Source organism: Puma concolor, chromosome A3, assembly GCF_028749965.1.
Source record: "Puma concolor isolate L17-30 chromosome A3, mPumCon1.1.hap2, whole genome shotgun sequence".
Lineage (NCBI taxonomy): Eukaryota > Metazoa > Chordata > Mammalia > Carnivora > Felidae > Puma > Puma concolor.
Window position 1 is genome coordinate 74,143,635 of NC_141669.1, and position 17,736 is coordinate 74,161,370.

The 17,736-nt window shown below is 47.7% G+C and overlaps 1 long non-coding RNA gene across 1 annotated transcript in view; it reads right to left on the minus strand.

The window, feature by feature from the left end:
- The window catches only part of LOC147582533 (uncharacterized), a 109,539-nt gene that overhangs the window by 72,783 nt on the left and 19,020 nt on the right, over nucleotides 1-17,736 (minus strand). Inside the window, exon 2 of the long non-coding RNA XR_015249229.1 lies at nucleotides 16,127-16,194. This is a non-coding gene — a long non-coding RNA (uncharacterized LOC147582533). The remainder of the gene's footprint in view (nucleotides 1-16,126; nucleotides 16,195-17,736) is intronic.

Below are 17,736 nucleotides of genomic sequence, written 5' to 3' on the forward strand. Positions count from 1 at the left end.
AACCGATGAGTCTCGGGGCCATACTGGCACCGTTGACAGTCTGTCCCATCCAGGAGCAAAAAGCTTCTCTTCCACCAGAGCCAGCACCATCGAGCCCACCCTCCCTGGGTGGCGAGGGGACTGGTGAAAGGCCACCGTGTGACATGACCAAATGGAAGGTTTCTTTAAGTAATTTGTAGCTAATAATAAGAAAATTGAAGCTTGGGAATTATTTTCTTTTTATTGAGCCTCCTGAGGGTTATATCTCTTCTGGTCACTTTATCTCGATTACCTCCGGCTAAGATTTGGGGATTGGTAGGGAGTGGACAATGTTAACGTGACTCAGATGGGTACTCCAGAGTAAAGTGTTTCTCCTCTTAGTTTCTTGGGGCTGCCATAACAAAGTACACAGCCTGAGTGGCTGAAAACAAGAAAAGTGTGTTGTCTCACAGTTCTGGAAGCCAGAAGTCTGAATGAAATCAGGGTGTTGACACAGGCATGCTCTTCCTGAAACTTACAGGGTAGAACCCTGCCTTGTATCTTCCAGCTTCTGGTATTTGCCAGTGATCCTTGGGGTTTCTTGACTTGCAGATGCAATCCAACCTCTGCATGCATCATCGCATGCTATCTTCTGAGTGACTCTGTCCTCTTCTTACAAAGACATTAGTTGTACTGGACAAGGGGCCCAGCCTATGCCAGTATTACCTCATCTGAGCTAACTACTTCTGCAATGACCCCATTTCCAGGTAAGATAAGATCATGTTCTGAGGTTCTGGGAGCTAAAACTTCAACATCTCATTTTTGGGGGACACGGTGGGATCCATAATAGCTTCTAAACCCATTTTGAGATGAGCATTCTCTCTTCAGTACTTGATCTCAGATCAGAGCAACATCAAACACCCTCTCCAGGGGAAGAACTCCCAGGAGAGCCATGTCTGAGGATGCACCAGAGATGGGGGTGGAAGACAGACCCAGAGAGATGGATGTATACAGGCACGTTGGCCTCTCTTTCGGCCCATCGTCATGACTCAAGTCTTTATAGGGCCATGCAGTGACACTCCATGTGCTGGGGCACTGAAGTCCTGGCCCTGCCTCCTGGGCATTTACAGTCCCTATAGAACAGGGGGTGAAGAATCAGAGAACAGAAAGAAGTCCCTTTTCCCCACCATCCCCTCAATGTCCTGGCTCAGGTCCAGGATATGTGGCCAGAGAGATTGCTCGAAGGGGATTGAGCCCCAGCTAGCTGCCTCATCCTGGGACCTCCGGCCACTGGTGCTGGCCCTGCCAGGGAAGACAGAGGTTCCACTGCCGCTGACCTGCCAGAGAAGAGGCAGGCAGGGACTTCCTGATCCAATTGCTCAGGTACACTCGAAAGGGAAAAGTGATGACCAAGCCCTTTGCACATTTCTTAATCCATTTTAAAGTCCTTAACAAAACAAACCTGAGGGCCTGAATAAATTGGCTACCAGATGCTGGCCACGGATCAAGCTGGTTGGAACGTGGGGGGAGTGAGAGAGAGGACAGGGTCAGTGACCAGGGTGACCAAACAGCCTGTCCCCACACCCGGTGCCAGGCAGTTTCTTAACGAGGTGTCTCTGCTGGCAGGCTTGGAACCTGGAGCCCCCGGGACCCCTGAGCATGCAGGGAGGCAGGGAGGGGTCTCCCTCCACCCTCAGCACTTGGTCTCCCTGCCCTGAAGCAGCACTGGGAGAAAGGCTGTCAGCAAATCCTCCCTGGTACCTCCTGAGGTGGAGCCAGATGAGCATCTGAGTCTGGCCCCATTCCCTCACCTGCTCAAGAGGAGGCCATCCTTGAAATCACCACCGCCCAGCCCCCAGGAGGACGGTCACCTCTGAGGCCAGATGGCGGCCACTGGCAGGGCCTGCTGGGAGCAGAAGTGAAGAGGGCCTTGGCCAAGCCCTCCCACTCACGAGCTGTTCCGTCATGATAGATGTCTGAGGGGTCTGGGAGGAAATGGGCTGCTCCCTCGTGGCAGAGACAACCTGCCACAGCTTTTCCTCTGTCATCTCCCAGTTCAGTGATGTCTTTTCGAATAGCCTCGGAGGTGAATTTTCTTTCTCTGTGGGCACCTTCCCCCATAACTGACCCAGCAGTGGTCAGTCCTGTCTGGCTTTTTTATTTTTATTTTTTTTTAAGATTTTATTTTGTAAAAAGTAATCTCCACACCCAACATGGGGCTTGAATTCACAACCCTGAGATCAAGAGTCACATGGTCTACCGACTGGGCCTGCCAAAGTGCCCCAGGCCTGATTAGCTTTGTGTCTCCCTCCTTGGCCCCTGGTCTGCCTGTGAGACACCCAAGTGGAGGTGCCTGAGATTGAGTCTGCAGCTCAGAGGGAAGGCACAGCTGTGGATCTGAACACCAGCGTTTGGGGATAGGATTTATAGACCAAGAGGAGGGTTTGGCCTCAGACAAAAACAGGACGGTTCCTCTTCGGGGACAGGAGTGAGGGGCAGGTGGGCACTGGTGGCATTGGTGATGGGTCAGTGAAGAGTTCCCTCTGATGGGTGGTGCTCTCCAGGAAGGATGTGGCATTTAGGAAAGGGGTGGGGGTGGGAGGGGGAATGTGGCTGTGATCCCCAGGAGAAGGCGGAACACTGTGAGGGCAGGCAGGAAAGGGATTCCCTAGGATAGAAAGGGATACAAGGATTGCCTGAGGGTATTGAGTACATATTTGAGATTTGGGGTCATAAACCTAAAGAGGCAGCACAGGCAGGATGCATGAAGGACCTCTGTGGGGGTGGGGCAGGGGGGTAACTAGGGCTCAAGGGGGAGACAAGGAAGTGAAGGGTATTTGTAACCAAGGAATGACAAGATGGACCTTGGACTCCATGTGGGGGGATGGTGGGGTCAGTATGATGTGACCCTGTGCCCCGGGACCTGTTGGTGACACTTCCTGGAATGAGGGAGGACAGTCCGCCCCACCCAGGAGCAACAAGCAGCTCCTCCACCAGAGCGAGCATCGTCGAGCCCACCCTTTCTGGGTGGCGAGGGGACTGGCAAAAGGCCACCGTATGACGTGACCAAATGGAAGGTTTTTATAAGTAATTTGTAGCTAATAATAAAAAATTGAGGCTTGGGAATTATTTTCTTTTTATTGAGCCTGCTGAGGGTTATCTCTTCAGGTCACTTCATCTTGCTTACTTCCGGCTAAGCTTTTGTGGATTGGCAGGGACACACTAGAGTTTCAGCGTTCCAGATACTGGACAAAATCTGGAGCACAGCCTTTTATGCAGAGCCCATAGTGAGCAACAGTTCTGGGGCTGTCGCGTGTGGATGGGAATGCTTCAGGGGTCTCTGTGCCCCATAAATAGGCTCACATTTCTACTCTGGCTGCAGAGCTTTTGTGGCTCGTGGCATCGGGGCCATACAGATTCACATTCAGAGGTTGTTTGGGGGCCCTTGTCCATCTACCACCATCCCCTTCCATCTTCCAAAGCAGGAGTTCCAGCCTGGTGCAGCTGCCCAGCCATACACTATTCCCCAGCATCCCTGCAGTTGTATGTAGCCATGGGACTAGGTTGGAGTCACTTAGTGGAGAGGTGCCACTTCCAGGCTGGTGTCCCAAGGCAACCATGCTGTCTCTACAATCTCTTTCCTGTTTCCACCAACAGGTGCACAGAGGTACCTGCAACCTGGCTTTAGCCAAGAGCAAAGCCAAAAGGATGGTAAAGAAACAATGTAGGAAGAACCTGGCCCCTCACTGACTCAGGGCAGCAAAGCTACGTGCCACCTGAGGATACTCACCTTGGGCTGTGGCTTAGGTGGGCCTATGTGGAGCAGACTCTGTCCTGGAGTTCTACTGGGGGACACTCTCAAGGTCAGCACCTGCAAGTTTCAGGGCAGAAGCTGAACTGCAGTGACATCAGATGAGAGGAGGCTGCAGCTGATCCAGTGGGGAGCCCTGGAGCTAGGATAGCCCTTCAGCGTTGTCCTACATTGAGACAAGGGGGTGGGACTGCTGTAGTCCATATCAAGGAGTTCTCCTTGAATGCAGGCTGCCCCCATCAAAGGGTGTAACTTGGGTCAGGTGGATCCCTTTGGCCAAGGACAATTCCCAGAGAGGGACTCAGCTATGAGCCCTCAGCAACCAATGCCCCTACTGGCATTTGGGCAAATGGTGTCTCAGTCCTGAAGGGGGGGGTGCCTAAGGGAGAAACTTCTTTTATTCATTTGTTTATGAGAGAGAGAGAGAGAGAGAGAGAGAGAGAGAGAGAGAGAGCGAGCACAGGGGAGGGGCAGGGGGAGAGAATCCCATCCAAGCACAACATAGAGCCCAACACAGGATTCAGTCCCACGACCCCAGGATCATGACCCAAGCCAAAATCAAAAGTCAGATGCAATTTAACCAACTGAGCCACCCAGGTTCCCCTACTAGGGGAGAAACTTGTATGTTCTCTAAGCTCTTGATTGATTGTTGGGTCTCTTTATCACAGCAGCCTCTCCTCAGCCCCCCTAATAAAGCTCTCTGCTGGTTTACAGGTGTATATCCTGTCCTGAGCCAGAGAGAAACTCCCTGAGACATATACTAGGTCACTGGTTTGCAGAATGTGGTCCTCAAACCGGCAGCATCAGCATCACCTGGGAAACTGTTTTAATTGTAAATTTCATATCTCGCCCCAGACCTACTAAGTCAGAAACTCTGCATATGGGGCCCAGCAATCTGTGTTTCAATAGGCCCTCTGATGCACACTGAAGATTGAGAACCACTGCTCTGGGTTTTCTTTCTTCTAGACTCACAGCACCAACCACTATGCAGAGCACACACTGGCCTGGAGGGTGATTTGCAACAGCCTCTCCTTGAAATCCCGGGGCTGTGTATTAAGATGCTCACAGCCTGATGTTTCACCTGCTGTCTGGGTCCTCACTCTTTCCCTCTGACACTATCCACAGCCTCCTCTCCTCTGCACTGAAGAAGCAGTGTGGAGCAGAGGGATCCTTACAACTTTTGGGCCAGGCTGATGTGGCTTGCAATGCCAGCTGTGTTGACCACTGGCTGACTGACCTTAGACAAATTACTTACTGGGCCTCAATGTCCTCATTATACAATGGGGTGAAACCCACTCTACATAGATACTGTGAGACCAAGACGAGAAAACTTACCTTAGTGTGTATCGCTGCCTGGGACCCCAGATTCCATGACTGTTACCCCTGTTTTTCACTGTCGCCCAGGGCCCACATTCTTTGCTCCAATACAGATTTCTGAGACTAGGTCTAGAACTCATTCACATGGGAGGCTAAATTACCAGTAACTAAAGGATAGTGATCCTTCCAGGGTAATTTACATTTTAGCTGCAGCCCAAGGATCAGATTACAACAATTTTTTTTTTTTTTTAAGTTGGTGTGGAGGAGAGGCTAGGCCTCCTTTCCAGCTTCTGGAAGCACCCTGCATGCACATGGTGCTCTCATGTCTGGATTCCTGGTAACCCTTCCCCAACAGCCTTTGACCTTGAGGAGCCTCCATTCTTTTTTTTTTTTTTTTAATGTTTACTTATTTTTGAAGAGACAGAGAGACAGAGCATGACCAGGGAGGAGCAGAAAAGGAGACACAGAATCCAAAACAGGCTCCAGGCTCTGAGCTGTCAGTATAGAGCCCGATGTGGGGCTCGAACTCACAAGCTGTGAGATCATGACCTGAGCTGAAGTTAGATGCTCAACCGACTGAGCCACCCAGGCATCCCTTGGAGCCTCCATTCTAATAAGTGCCACTTTATTATTTTTTTTAAAGTTTTATTTATTGAAGCAATGTCTATACCCAACGTGGAGCTCGAACTCACAACCCTGAGATCAAGAGTTGCACACTTCTTTGACTGAGCCATCCAGGCGCCCCAGTAAGTGGCCCTTTATAGATTTAGCTATGCACACCAGCTGGGCTTCAAGTGGTGATGTCCGCATTCATCAGATGAACTCTGAGTGCCCCACCTGGATCAGAGCAGAAATCCCCTTAGACCTGCGTCTTCCATCTGAAAGTTGAAAATCATCCCCAAGATCCACAAGACACTTTGTGGCCCAGATCTCAGGGTTCTCCAAGGTCAGCCCGACTCCAAGATGGAAAGTAAGGAATTTCAGGGAAACCAAAGAGACCTCTTACTCCTAAGAATCATCATTGACCTGCTAGTCGAGGGCTGATAGTTCTTAATTCCAGAGCCAATGCCTTCCATTCTGCAGTGGGAGAGTAGAAACCCAAAGGGGAAGGACCGAGTGGCTTCCATTTCATCAAAGATGAAGTGACTGACATCAGGCCTTTCCTGAGAGCTCATCCTGATAGCTGGGAGCCCCAGGCAGCTGAAAAGGGAGGGTACACAGATCAAACCAGCCACAAATCTGAGCTCACTGATCACACCTCATCATCCAGTATGATGCTGGCATTTCATCCCAACTCTTGCTTTTCTCTGAGATCTTCATTCATTCTATAAGCTTTCTGCATTCCATGTCAGTGGCCAGTAACAGGAGGAACTAATTCCTCTCACCTTATGTACATGCAGTTCACCCTCAACAGCGCTGCCCTGAGCTGCTACGTGCCTGACAGGTTCAGAGATGCATCAGGGGAGCCAGGCCTTACAGTGTCTGTCTCCAGAGCAGTCCTGTGGAAGTAGGCATCACTCAGTTCTGTTTTGGAATGTCCTTCAGAGATTTTGTGCAATGCCCCAGACAGGGAACCTGGAACCTTATGCTGAGTCAGTGCCAGTTATGACCGTCTATGTTTGGACAGAGAGTTTGGGACTCACTGAGCTCTTTCCCATGCATTTCACCTCCGTCCAGTGAGGAAAGGAAGGCAGGCTTAGATGGGGAAGCAGGCTCAGAGAGGCGAAGGGATTTGCCCAAGTTACACAGCTAGTAAGTAAGGGGTGAGGTGGGGCTTATTCCCAGGACTTCTGTCTCCAGATCTGGTGCATTCCCCATTGCCGAGGGAACCATCCTAGCATCAAAGCCCAGAGCACGCCTGCTCACTCCCGTGGCATCCACCAAGAGGGAGAGAAAGGAGGGAGGTCCGGGCTGAATACGACTGTACAATCCAGTAGAAGAGTCTGCTGCATTTCCCCCATTGCTGGTCATCCTTCTTCAGTGCTTCCCAGACACATGCATTGGGGTTTTGCAATGGCTCTCCCTTATAGTTGTTCATTGTGGGATTGTTTCCCTTGTGGGATTGTTTCCCTTATGGTTTGGGATTGTTCATTACTTTTCCAAGGAGACAGAGGCCTGGGATTGGGTGAGTGATTTCTCCAGAGAAGGCACTTTGCATATTAAGACTTTTCTCCACTGAAGCCTCCAAGATGGATCCAGAGGCAAGAGTCTTGATTTACTAGAGAAATAGAATCTAGCCATGGGGGTTCCAGTCCCAAGCATGAGACATTAGAGCGGCAGAAGCTCATGGTCTCCAGAGACACCACTGAATGTTTATGTATGGTTCTGTGAGCACCACTGCCCTGCCACAGTCCTTCTGGAAGGGGGTGTGGGGCGTGGCTCGCCCGTTACACCATCAAGCACAAGTGGCACAGCTGACCCTATGTGTTCCTGCCTCTAATGGGCCTCCAATCTCTTCAGGCCAGGCTGGTCATAGTTACATCGGGGAAACTGAGGCTGCTGGGCAGACTCTTCTTCCCATGACATCAGAGCTGGAGTCAGGCTGACTCCTTCAGAGCAGAGCAGAGCTTTACAGAGCAGAGGATATGGCTGCTCTAGCTGGGGACGACATCTCACAAGCTCCCCGCTTCCCTAGGACCCCTCAGGGAATACTCTCATCCTTTATTTGGAGTGTTCTGAGAGCCACACTGGGATGGTGAGAGAGGGTCTAAGCACCTGTGAAGTTTGGGCAATAAGAGAAAAACTTGTACACGTAGTATGCAAAACCTTATCTTCTAGTGGAAAAATCTATTCCATGACACCATCCTAACAAACATATTGAACAGCCTCCCTGGTGTCAGCAGACAAGGAGTACATTCTATGGCTCTTTCATGCCTTCCTTCCATGAACATGTTCACTTAGTAGAAAAATATGTATATATATCTTTCTTACTGTTTTCTCAGAGAAGCTAGTTCACATATCCAAAACACTACAGTCTTCATGGCCCAACAAAGATATTTAAATACATGTTGGTAGTTATAAATCAAAACCTTATTTAAACACATCTTCAGTAGATAAAGACGTCTTCATTTTGCATGCATATATGTTCATGTGCAAAAACCAGTTGGTCGATATCCAGTCTATGCTGGATCAAAACAAGTCATGGGTGAGTAACAGCATGATTTAGGAGAGGGCCACTGGTCCATCTCTTCAGTGGTCAGAGATCATAAGGATTTGAGAGATGGACATGCCAGGTCAGGTCAGTTCTTGGTTACAAATGAGCCTCTAGCTGATCTTGGGTTCACATTTTCTGTCACTTAATATTCGCTAAAAAACCGAGATGTCTGTGATCACATGAGGTAAAGGGACAGGGATATAATTCACCTTGACTTCTGATCAGCCAGCATTCTTTTTTATTATCCTCTAGCAGACCTGTTGGTGCATCTCCCAGAGCCTCCAGGCCTGCCCTTGAGTGTTTCTATGCACCTTTTGCCCAACTTCCATGTGCCTTTATTTTGAACACCCCACACCAGAAACTGTCTTAGAAATATAGTCCTTTGGTCCCTCCTTTCCCCAGCTGCAAGCACCTGGGAGTTCATGCCCCCAGGGGTAGCCCATAGCCAATGATAGACCAGCATGGAAGCGAGGCAGATGATTGTTCCCAGAAGGGCCATGGCAACATCTCCTGTCGCACATGTTCTTCCAGAACTTGGTTGCTGCCCCATCAGCAGGTGGGGTCTACCTCCCACCCTTTGCTGGACCACAACACAGAATGTGGTAAAAAGGAGGCTCTAGGATTTATGAGGCTGTGAAAGGCAATACTGCTTCCACCAGCCTCTCTCTGTCTCTCTCTCCCTCTGGACAGTTAGCCGTGGAACTCAGCCGCCATTTGTGAGGAGGCCCAGACCACATGGGGAAGGTATGGGTGAGTCTGCTGGTCTTGGCCTTAGCTGCAGCTGGGATGAATGGCCAAGCCTTCCAGCTACTCCAGCTGACACCAAGTGGAAAAGAGGTGAGCTGTCCCCACCAACCCCTGCCCAAATTGAAGACTTGTGAGGAAAAAAAAAAAGGAGTGTATCATTGTTTTCAGCCACTATGTTTGGAGATATGCAGCCACAGATACCAGATAGAGATTGAGGTACCCAGAAGTGGGTGCTATGGTAAAGCCCACGATGTGGAGCTTTGGGAGTGGGTGGCAGATGAGGCCAGAAGGACCTTGGGGAAAGGGCTTCAAAGAGGTTGGATGGCCCTGGCGGCTCACAGCAGTACTCCGGTTCCACATGCTCTTCCAGAAGCAAGCCCCTGCCCACGAACAAGCTTTATTTCCCCTGTCTCCTGAAACATTCTGCCATTCTGCCTGGTAGAGGAGAGCATTAATACTGTCCTTGCTTATGCTAAGCCACTGTGTGGGAGGCGCAGGGTGAATCTATCAGTTGCTCTTTTTTTTTTCTTTTTTAGAGAGAGAGTGCTCATGTGAACAGTGGAGAGGGGTGGAGGAAGAGAGAGGGAATCTTAAGCAGACTACACAATCATAATCAGTGCAGAGCTTGACATGGGGCTCCATCCCACAACCCTGGGATCATGACCCGAGCCGAAATCAAGCAGTTGGATGCTCAACTGACTGAGCCACCCAAGGGCCCCATCAGTCACTCTGAACAAACACTTAAGCCATAAAAACATGGAAGCATTACCATTCTCTTGCTGGGCTGAGGTTACTCAGAGAACACAGTTTTGGGTGGAACTTGAGATCTGCAGCTACAGACACCTAAGGAGACTTTTCTCTTGACAATGTGGATAATTTGAACCTGATTACGTAGTAGCTCTGCTTAAACTTTGTGATTCCCAGTCCACACCCTCCAAACCAAGTGGTCTCACAGCATGTGCCCTGGACTGCACCTCTCCTGCTCATCACATTTGGTCTGAGTTTGCAAACCTCCACCCCTCCCCACTCCCCAGTCCTTCCTCACTGTGTTAGAGCTCCTCTATTGACTGCTTAATGCTATTCTGAATTCTTTTCTTGTACTTCCAATCTGCCTGGGCCACACCTCTTGCATATATTTAAATCCAACTGGATTCTGAGCATCCTTCCTGTCTTTGTCTGGCTCCCACTGAGGCCATCTCAATGATAGACAGAAGGCACAAAGATGATCCTTGGAGCATCATTTATAACAGCCTAACAATTGGAAACAGATGAAATGCCCAGTAAAGAAACTGTTGCGTCTCAGTTAGGTCACACACAGGGTAAGTCAGCAAGGGGGTGGGAAGCACACCAGCAGCTTATCCAGGCCTAGGGAAGCCTAAGGGATAGCTGGGGCATGGGATATCTCCAGACAAATGCGGCACTTGGGACTGGGTGGTGGACAGAGGAGCTATGACCCACACAGCTCCTTAAATCAGTGCTGACCCCACACAGCAAAGTCTGACAGCTGCCAGGGAGAAGTGAACAGCAGTGGGCAGGGCAAACCTAGGTCTGCTTCTTGCACATGTACTTGCGGGTCTTTGGAGGCACATGAGGCCAACCTCATACCCTTGCCCAGAACTTGAGGTGCAGAAACCCAGCAGCTAGAACACGTCTGCAATCTGGGTCTCCCTCACAGGGAATGGCTGGATAAACTCGTTCATACTGAGGCTCAGGAATGTCTATGTTGGAAGGGCTTGGGGAGAGCAATCTGGTTAGAAGGAGAAAGGTACAGACATGGGTGGAAGCTGTGTCAGCATATCGAGTGCAGTGTTTTTATTTATAAATGGAGATTATAGTTCACCACCCTCTCTGACATTCTTGCAACTACCTCTATAGAGACCAGGAGCGTAAAGACGACCCTGCTTTATTTACCAAAAAGACCCCGAAATGGTGGAGTTTGAGCACCAGAGGTAGGGAAAAAAAATTGGACCTGATGGGGGAGGTCCCTCTAGAGCAGAAAATCACACTCAAATCTCTCACAAGAGAATATTTTCTCTGGCGAAGTGAGCAGACAGGTTGGCAAGAGTGGCTAGGCATTGCTTTCCAGGTGGAGAAAGCCGAAAGAGAAGACCACATCGGGGCAGGCAGTGCTGTCTGGAAGTCCCAAGGGTTTTGTCACCTGATCCTCCTGTTGCTGAGTTGGCAGAAGACCACGGTCACTGAATTCTAGATGTGGTAGCAATATCGGTGCCAGCCCCAGGCTGAGAACTAACCAGCCTTTGCATGTATGGGTGATACTCTTTCCTTGGAAGTGGAGGAATTGAAAGAGAGTAGGAAGACAAGTCAAGCTGCTAGGGAGGGCTGCTTCCAGTTGCTTGCACAGGGAGAGCCCCAGGCCAGGCTGGGCACAAGTAAGTGTGAGCCCCACACAGCAGGCATGTGAGAAGGCACTCAGGCTGAGATGCTGATGGCTTGACCTGGAGAACGTTGAGCAGGGACACAGCCGGAGCAGTGGAGGCAGCCCCAAGCTCTGCCTGCAGAGGAGGCCACATGCCTTGCCAGCTGTAGGCAACGCCACCAGCTCTGGTGTGCACCCACGCCACCCAGCCCCGTGTCAGGCGCTGTGTGTTTTTGGGTGGGAGTAGGGTCTGGAAGAAGAGCAAGAGGGGCCTCTCTGAAATAGAGTAAATGCAAGGCTCTGGGCCGGACTCAAAGCATGAGGGCAGGGGGTGGGGTGCATTTCCCTGGCCATTAGGTATCATAAAACCTAGGTTCCATTTAGGGCTCATTCGTTTTGATACAGCCATCTGACACATGAGTTTAAGGTACAGCACAGATGATATATCTAAAATGGCAGCATTACAATGAAAGAGCCCAGGGAAGAGAGGCTGGACATGGAAGGCCACATGTCGTATGATTCCACTTTTATGTAATGTTCAGAATAGGCAAATCCACAGAAGCAGAAAGGGGCTGGGGCGGGGGGGAGGAGGTAACAGAGAGTGACTACTTAACGGGCACAGGATTTCCTTGTGGAGTGATGAAATGTTTTGGAATGAGATAGAGATTTTGGGTGCACAACACTGGGATCATACTGGATGCCACTGAATTGTTCACTTTGAAATAGTAACTTTTATGTTATGTATATTTTACCACAGTTTATTTTATTTTATTTTTATTTTTTTACTACAAAGTGCTAAAAATGGAAGGGCTCACTTGTTTTTCTTGTGTGACCTTGAAGGGAACAACCTCTCGAGCTTTAGTCCCCTTCCTCTGTACCATGAGGCTCTCAGCCCTGTTTGTCCTCCAGGAGTGGGTGTGGGAAGGGCACAGGTGTGGGCTCAAATCCACCACAATGCCCACTTGCTGTGGGACTTGGAAAGTTACTTAGGCTCCCTGAATCTCCATGTCATTATCTATAATTAGGGCTATTGGGAGCCCAGACTTTTGATGTTTAAATTAGAAACATTTTTTACAAGGAAACAAATGTTTATAAACCAAACAAAAAATATGAAGTGTGTGTGTGTGTGTGTGTGTGTGTGTGTGTGTGTGTGTGTGTCATAGATACCAGAGCTCTCATTAAGTGGGAACTCTTACTAATTATTGTTAGTTAATAACAAATTATTTTATTTTATTTTTCTTAAGTTTACTTATTTATTTTGAGAGAGGGAGCACGCACATGCATGCACAAGTTGGGGAGGGGCAGAGAGAGAGGGGAGAGAAAGAATCCCAAGCAGGCTCTGCACTGTCAGTGTGGAGTCTGACATGGGGCTCGAACTCACAAAACCATGAGATCATGACCCGAGCTGAAACTAAGAGTCGGACACTTCACTGACTGAGCCACCCAGGTGCCCCAATAATAACTTATTTTAAATAGAACTAATGGGGCGCCTGGGTGGCGCAGTTGGTTAAGCGTCCGACTTCAGCCAGGTCACGATCTCGCGGTCCGTGAGTTCGAGCCCCGCGTCAGGCTCTGGGCTGATGGCTCGGAGCCTGGAGCCTGTTTCCGATTCTGTGTCTCCCTCTCTCTCTGCCCCTCCCCCGTTCATGCTCTGTCTCTCTCTGTCCCAAAAATAAATAAAAACGTTGAAAAAAAAATTTTTTTTTAAATAGAACTAATGAAGTTGAAATCAAGTTGTAAATAAAACCCATTAAATCTAAGGAACAGAGGATGGCTGGGTGGGCTAGAATTGTTAGCAACATTTCACAGAAACACGGGATTTGAACTGATCTTTAAGGAGCTGAGATCTGAGCAGGTAAGTGTGGGGAAGAGCAGGACAGGGCACGCATGAGCAAAGGCTTTGGGATTGGGAGCATGCTGGGGCCAGTGAGAATATTGGCCTGGCTGGAATAGAGTGTTGGGGGCATGTGGGGAAGGAGCAGATGTTGGGTTTCCTTGAATACCAGACCATGGAATTTGAACTTTATCCTGAGGATACTGGGGAGTCCCTGATGGTTCTTGATCAGGAGAGCAATTTGATGAATATAATGATATATAAAGATAAATCTAGCCCACCCCAAGCAGAAATTACCTGGAGGTGAGAGTCTAGAGGCATCCAGCCTGGCATCTACAGCTTTAACCCAGCATGAGGGGATAGGGCACAGGTAAGGGGAACTGACCAATCTTAGAAACACCCCATGGATGTATCCACACAAGTCCTTCTGGGCTCCAGACTCACCCTACCTTACGCTACTTCTTGGCTTTTGGCATCGATAGCACCGATCTGGCTATTTCTCATCTGTGGGTGTTTTCCTGGAAAAACTTAGAGTAGTGTCCAAGAAAATGATTCAAGGGACATATGCAGATCTGAGATGATGAGTCTATGTCAGGTAGGATGTTCACAAAGCTGAGTACAAGGAAGGAGCTGGCTTTCTGCAAGACAGGCTCAGCCCTGCTTCTGTGGATTTCGGTTCCAGGCTTGGGTTGGGCATGAAACGCCACAGCACTTGGGCTGATCTTGGAGATCTATAGGATGGCAGCCAGAAAGGCTCACCAACCCCCAAGCGGCAGTCACAGGATGCTTTCTGGTAGGGAAAGTGGGCAGTGGCTGATACTACATGTTCATCACCACCTCCATATCCCCAGCAAGTAGTCCCAGGCAGGGCAGGGGTCCTTGCTCTATCAGTCAGCCAGAATAACTATTGTTACAGACTTAGAGCTCACCTAGTAGGCAATCATCCTACACTAAGACATGTGGGAGCACAGATACTTCTGCAGAGACCTGAACGCTGAAAGCTATGCAACTGCTGAGAGCAATCAAAGATCTAAACAGATGGAGAGATATGCTCTGCTCATGGCTCATAAGACTCAATATTGTTAAGATGTCAGTTCTTCCCAAATTGTTCCATAGAGTCAGTGAAATCCCAATAAAAGTCCTTGGAGGTTCTTTTGTAGAAACTGACAAACTGAGTCTAAAATTTACATGGACTAATCAAAACAGCTTTGAAAAAGAACAAAGCTGGAGGAACACTGCCTGACTTCAAGTTTATCATAAAGTTAGTCAAGATGGGTGGTATTGGCATGAAGATAGACAAATAGATCAATGGCACAGAACAGAAAGTCCAGAAATAGACCCACACATATATGCACAAGTGATTTTCAACAAAGGTGCAAAGGCAATGCAGAGGAGAAAGAATAGTCTTTTCAACAAATAGCACTTGGATCCACTGGAGATCCAAATGTAAAACTTCAATTCATACCTCTCACCATATAAAAAAAGTGGCCTCACAATGAATCACAGACTCCAATGTAAAGCCTCCAAGTATAAAGCTTGTAGAAGAAAGCAGAAGGAAAACTTTGTGGCCTTGAGTTAGGCAAGGTTTTCTTAGCTAGGACACCAAAAGCATGATACAGAAAAGAAAGAAATTGATGAATTGGACTTCATCACAATTAAGAATTTCTGCTGTTCGAGAATACTGCTACAATAATGAAAAGATAAGCTACATATTAGGTGAAAATATTTGCAAATCATATATCTGATAAAAGACTCATATCTAGCATATAAAATGAACTCTCAAAACTCAATAATAAGAAAACAAGCAACAATTTTTTTTAACGGCCAAAGATTTGAACAGACACTTCTCCAAAGAAGACACAGAGGGCAGATAAACACATGAAAAGATGCTCAGCATCACTGGTCATTGAGAAATGCAGATTAAAGTCATGATGAGATACACCATTACACACTGATAATAGCTAAAATTAAGAAGACTGACCATGCCAAGTGGGGGAAAGGATGTGGAACAACTGGAACTTTCATTCACTGCTGGTGGAGGTATAAATGGTACAATAACTTTAGAACACAGTTTGTTAATTTCTTTTTTAATGTTTATTTCCTTATTTTGAGACAGAGAGTGCACGTGCATGTGCACAGAGGAGCAGCAGGGGAAAGAAAGACAGAGACAGAGGCAGAGACAGATTAAGCAGGTTCCATGCCCAGCATGGAGCCCAACACAGGGCTCAATCCCATAACCCTAGGATCATGACCTGAGCCAAAAATCAAGAGTCAGAGGCTCAACTGACTGGGCCACCCCATTGTTCCATAGTTTATTAGTTTCCTATAAGTTAAACATACATCTACCATATGATCCAACCATTGCACTCTTGGGTATTTATTCAAGAAACCAAAGCATATGTCCATTCAAAGACATGTACACAAATGTTCATAGAAGCTTTATTTGTAGCAATTTCAAACTAGAAACACTCCAAATGTCCATTAACAGGGAATGGGTAAACAAACTGTCGTGCATACATGTAATGAACCACTACTCAGCAATAAAAAGGAACGAACTACCAATAAAAGCAACAATATAGACAAGCCTCAAAATAGTTATGTCAAGTGAAAGCAGCCACACGAAAAAAAGCACATACTGTTTCGTTCCAGAAAATGCAACTAATCTGTACTTTGATCAGTGGTTGCCTGGGGATGGGCACAAAAGGAGGGGCAGGAATGGGAATCACAAAGAGGCACAAGGAAACTTATGGGGATGATGTTCACCATCTTGCAGTGACATTTTCACAGACACACATGTTAGAATTCATGAAATTGTACACTCTATGTGCAGTTTGTTATTTGTAAATTAGACTTTGATAAACCTTCCGGGGAAAACACAAACCTGCAAATTCTTTGCATTCCATTCAGAGTAAAAGCCAAAGTTCTTACCATGGTGAAGCTGCATGGCTGACTGACCTCCATTCATAGTGCTGTTTCCTTAGCTTCCAGAACTGTGCCTGGAACACAAAATGAGCTAAATAAGTATTTGTTGAATGGTTGCCTGGAAGGTCCGTGATTAATCTAAGTTGTTTGATAATTGTCATCAAGAATAAGTTGGGGGTCCTCAAATGATTAAACTTTGAGTTATATAACCCAGCAATTTTACACCTAGGTATGTTCCCAAGAGAAATGAAAATATGTGTCCATGCAAAAAATTATTCATAACAGCCAAAAGGTAGAAATAACCCAAATTTCCAACAGCTACTGAATTAATAAACAAAATGCAGCATATTCATACAATGGAATATTCTTTGGCCATGAAAGGGAACTGCACACTACAAGATGGACCTTGGAAACACTGCACTAAGTGAAAGAAGCCGGCCACAAAAGAGCACATATTATATGATTCCATTTATATGAAAAGTCAATCTATAGAGAGAGAAAGGAGAGTTGTTTCTGGGGTGTTGATAGGGAGATGGGAGTGATAGCTAAAGGGTACAGGGTTTCCTTTGGGGGTGATGCAAATGTTCAAAAGTTGTAGTGGTGTTTGTATATATCTGTGAATATACTAACAACCACTGGATCATACATTTAAATGGGTAAGTTGTAGGCTGTGTAGATTATAGCTCAATAAACCTGTCTAAACATAAAGAACACAGTGGTGTATCAGGGGAAGACACAGCTATTGCTCAGAGTTTGAGTGGAGAGTGGTAATCCCTTGTTACTGTCAGTTCACCAGCATGGTTAGGACCCTATCAAGTGCCCCCTGAGAATGGACATAGCCCAATGTATCCAGCAATAAAGAGGCTAAGGGCCCAGAGAGGGCACTGGATTTGCTCAGGTCACCTTGATGATGAGCTCTGAACAAAGATAGGGCTCTTTCTCTTGGGATAAGCAAATGAAAACATGTCGCTCTCAGCCCTACAGCTCATGGCTGGGCTCTCTCTGCTGCCTTGAGCTGGACTGAGCAACATGACGTCCCCCAATTTCCTCACAATGATAATACCTTCTATTTATACCCAACACCTCTCCTCCCAGGAGAGCACTGTGTTTTCCCAACATTGATTCACCAAGCCAGCTGCACTGAATTGAATTAAAATTCACAGCAGCTACTCACAACAAGCCTGCCCCTGTCCCCTTCCTGTCCACTCCTTCATGCACTGCTGTGATGCTCATAGTAAAAGAGGCAAGTCAAGAACATCAGTCTTCTATACCCCTGCCCCACTCGAGGGACCTCTCCCCTGATCCTGCTCCAGACCAGGGGTGGGAGGTGGGGGTTGTGTCACCCCAGGGCCCTTCTGTCGTGGGAAAAATCTAATGTGAGAGAGATGGGTCTTCAAGCATAACATTCCCCTTTCCATAAACATTTAAATCATCAAAACCCAAAAGTGAGAACTGCTAATGATGGGAATTCAGGCACAAAAGAGAACTATATTGAGGAAATTTTTCTAATTCTTAAAGTTATACCACATAGGCTGCTGTCTATTTTGCCTCAGCAAAAGGACAATACAGGCTCCTAATCACCATGGTCAGAGGGTTCTCCCCTGGGTAGAGCCTCC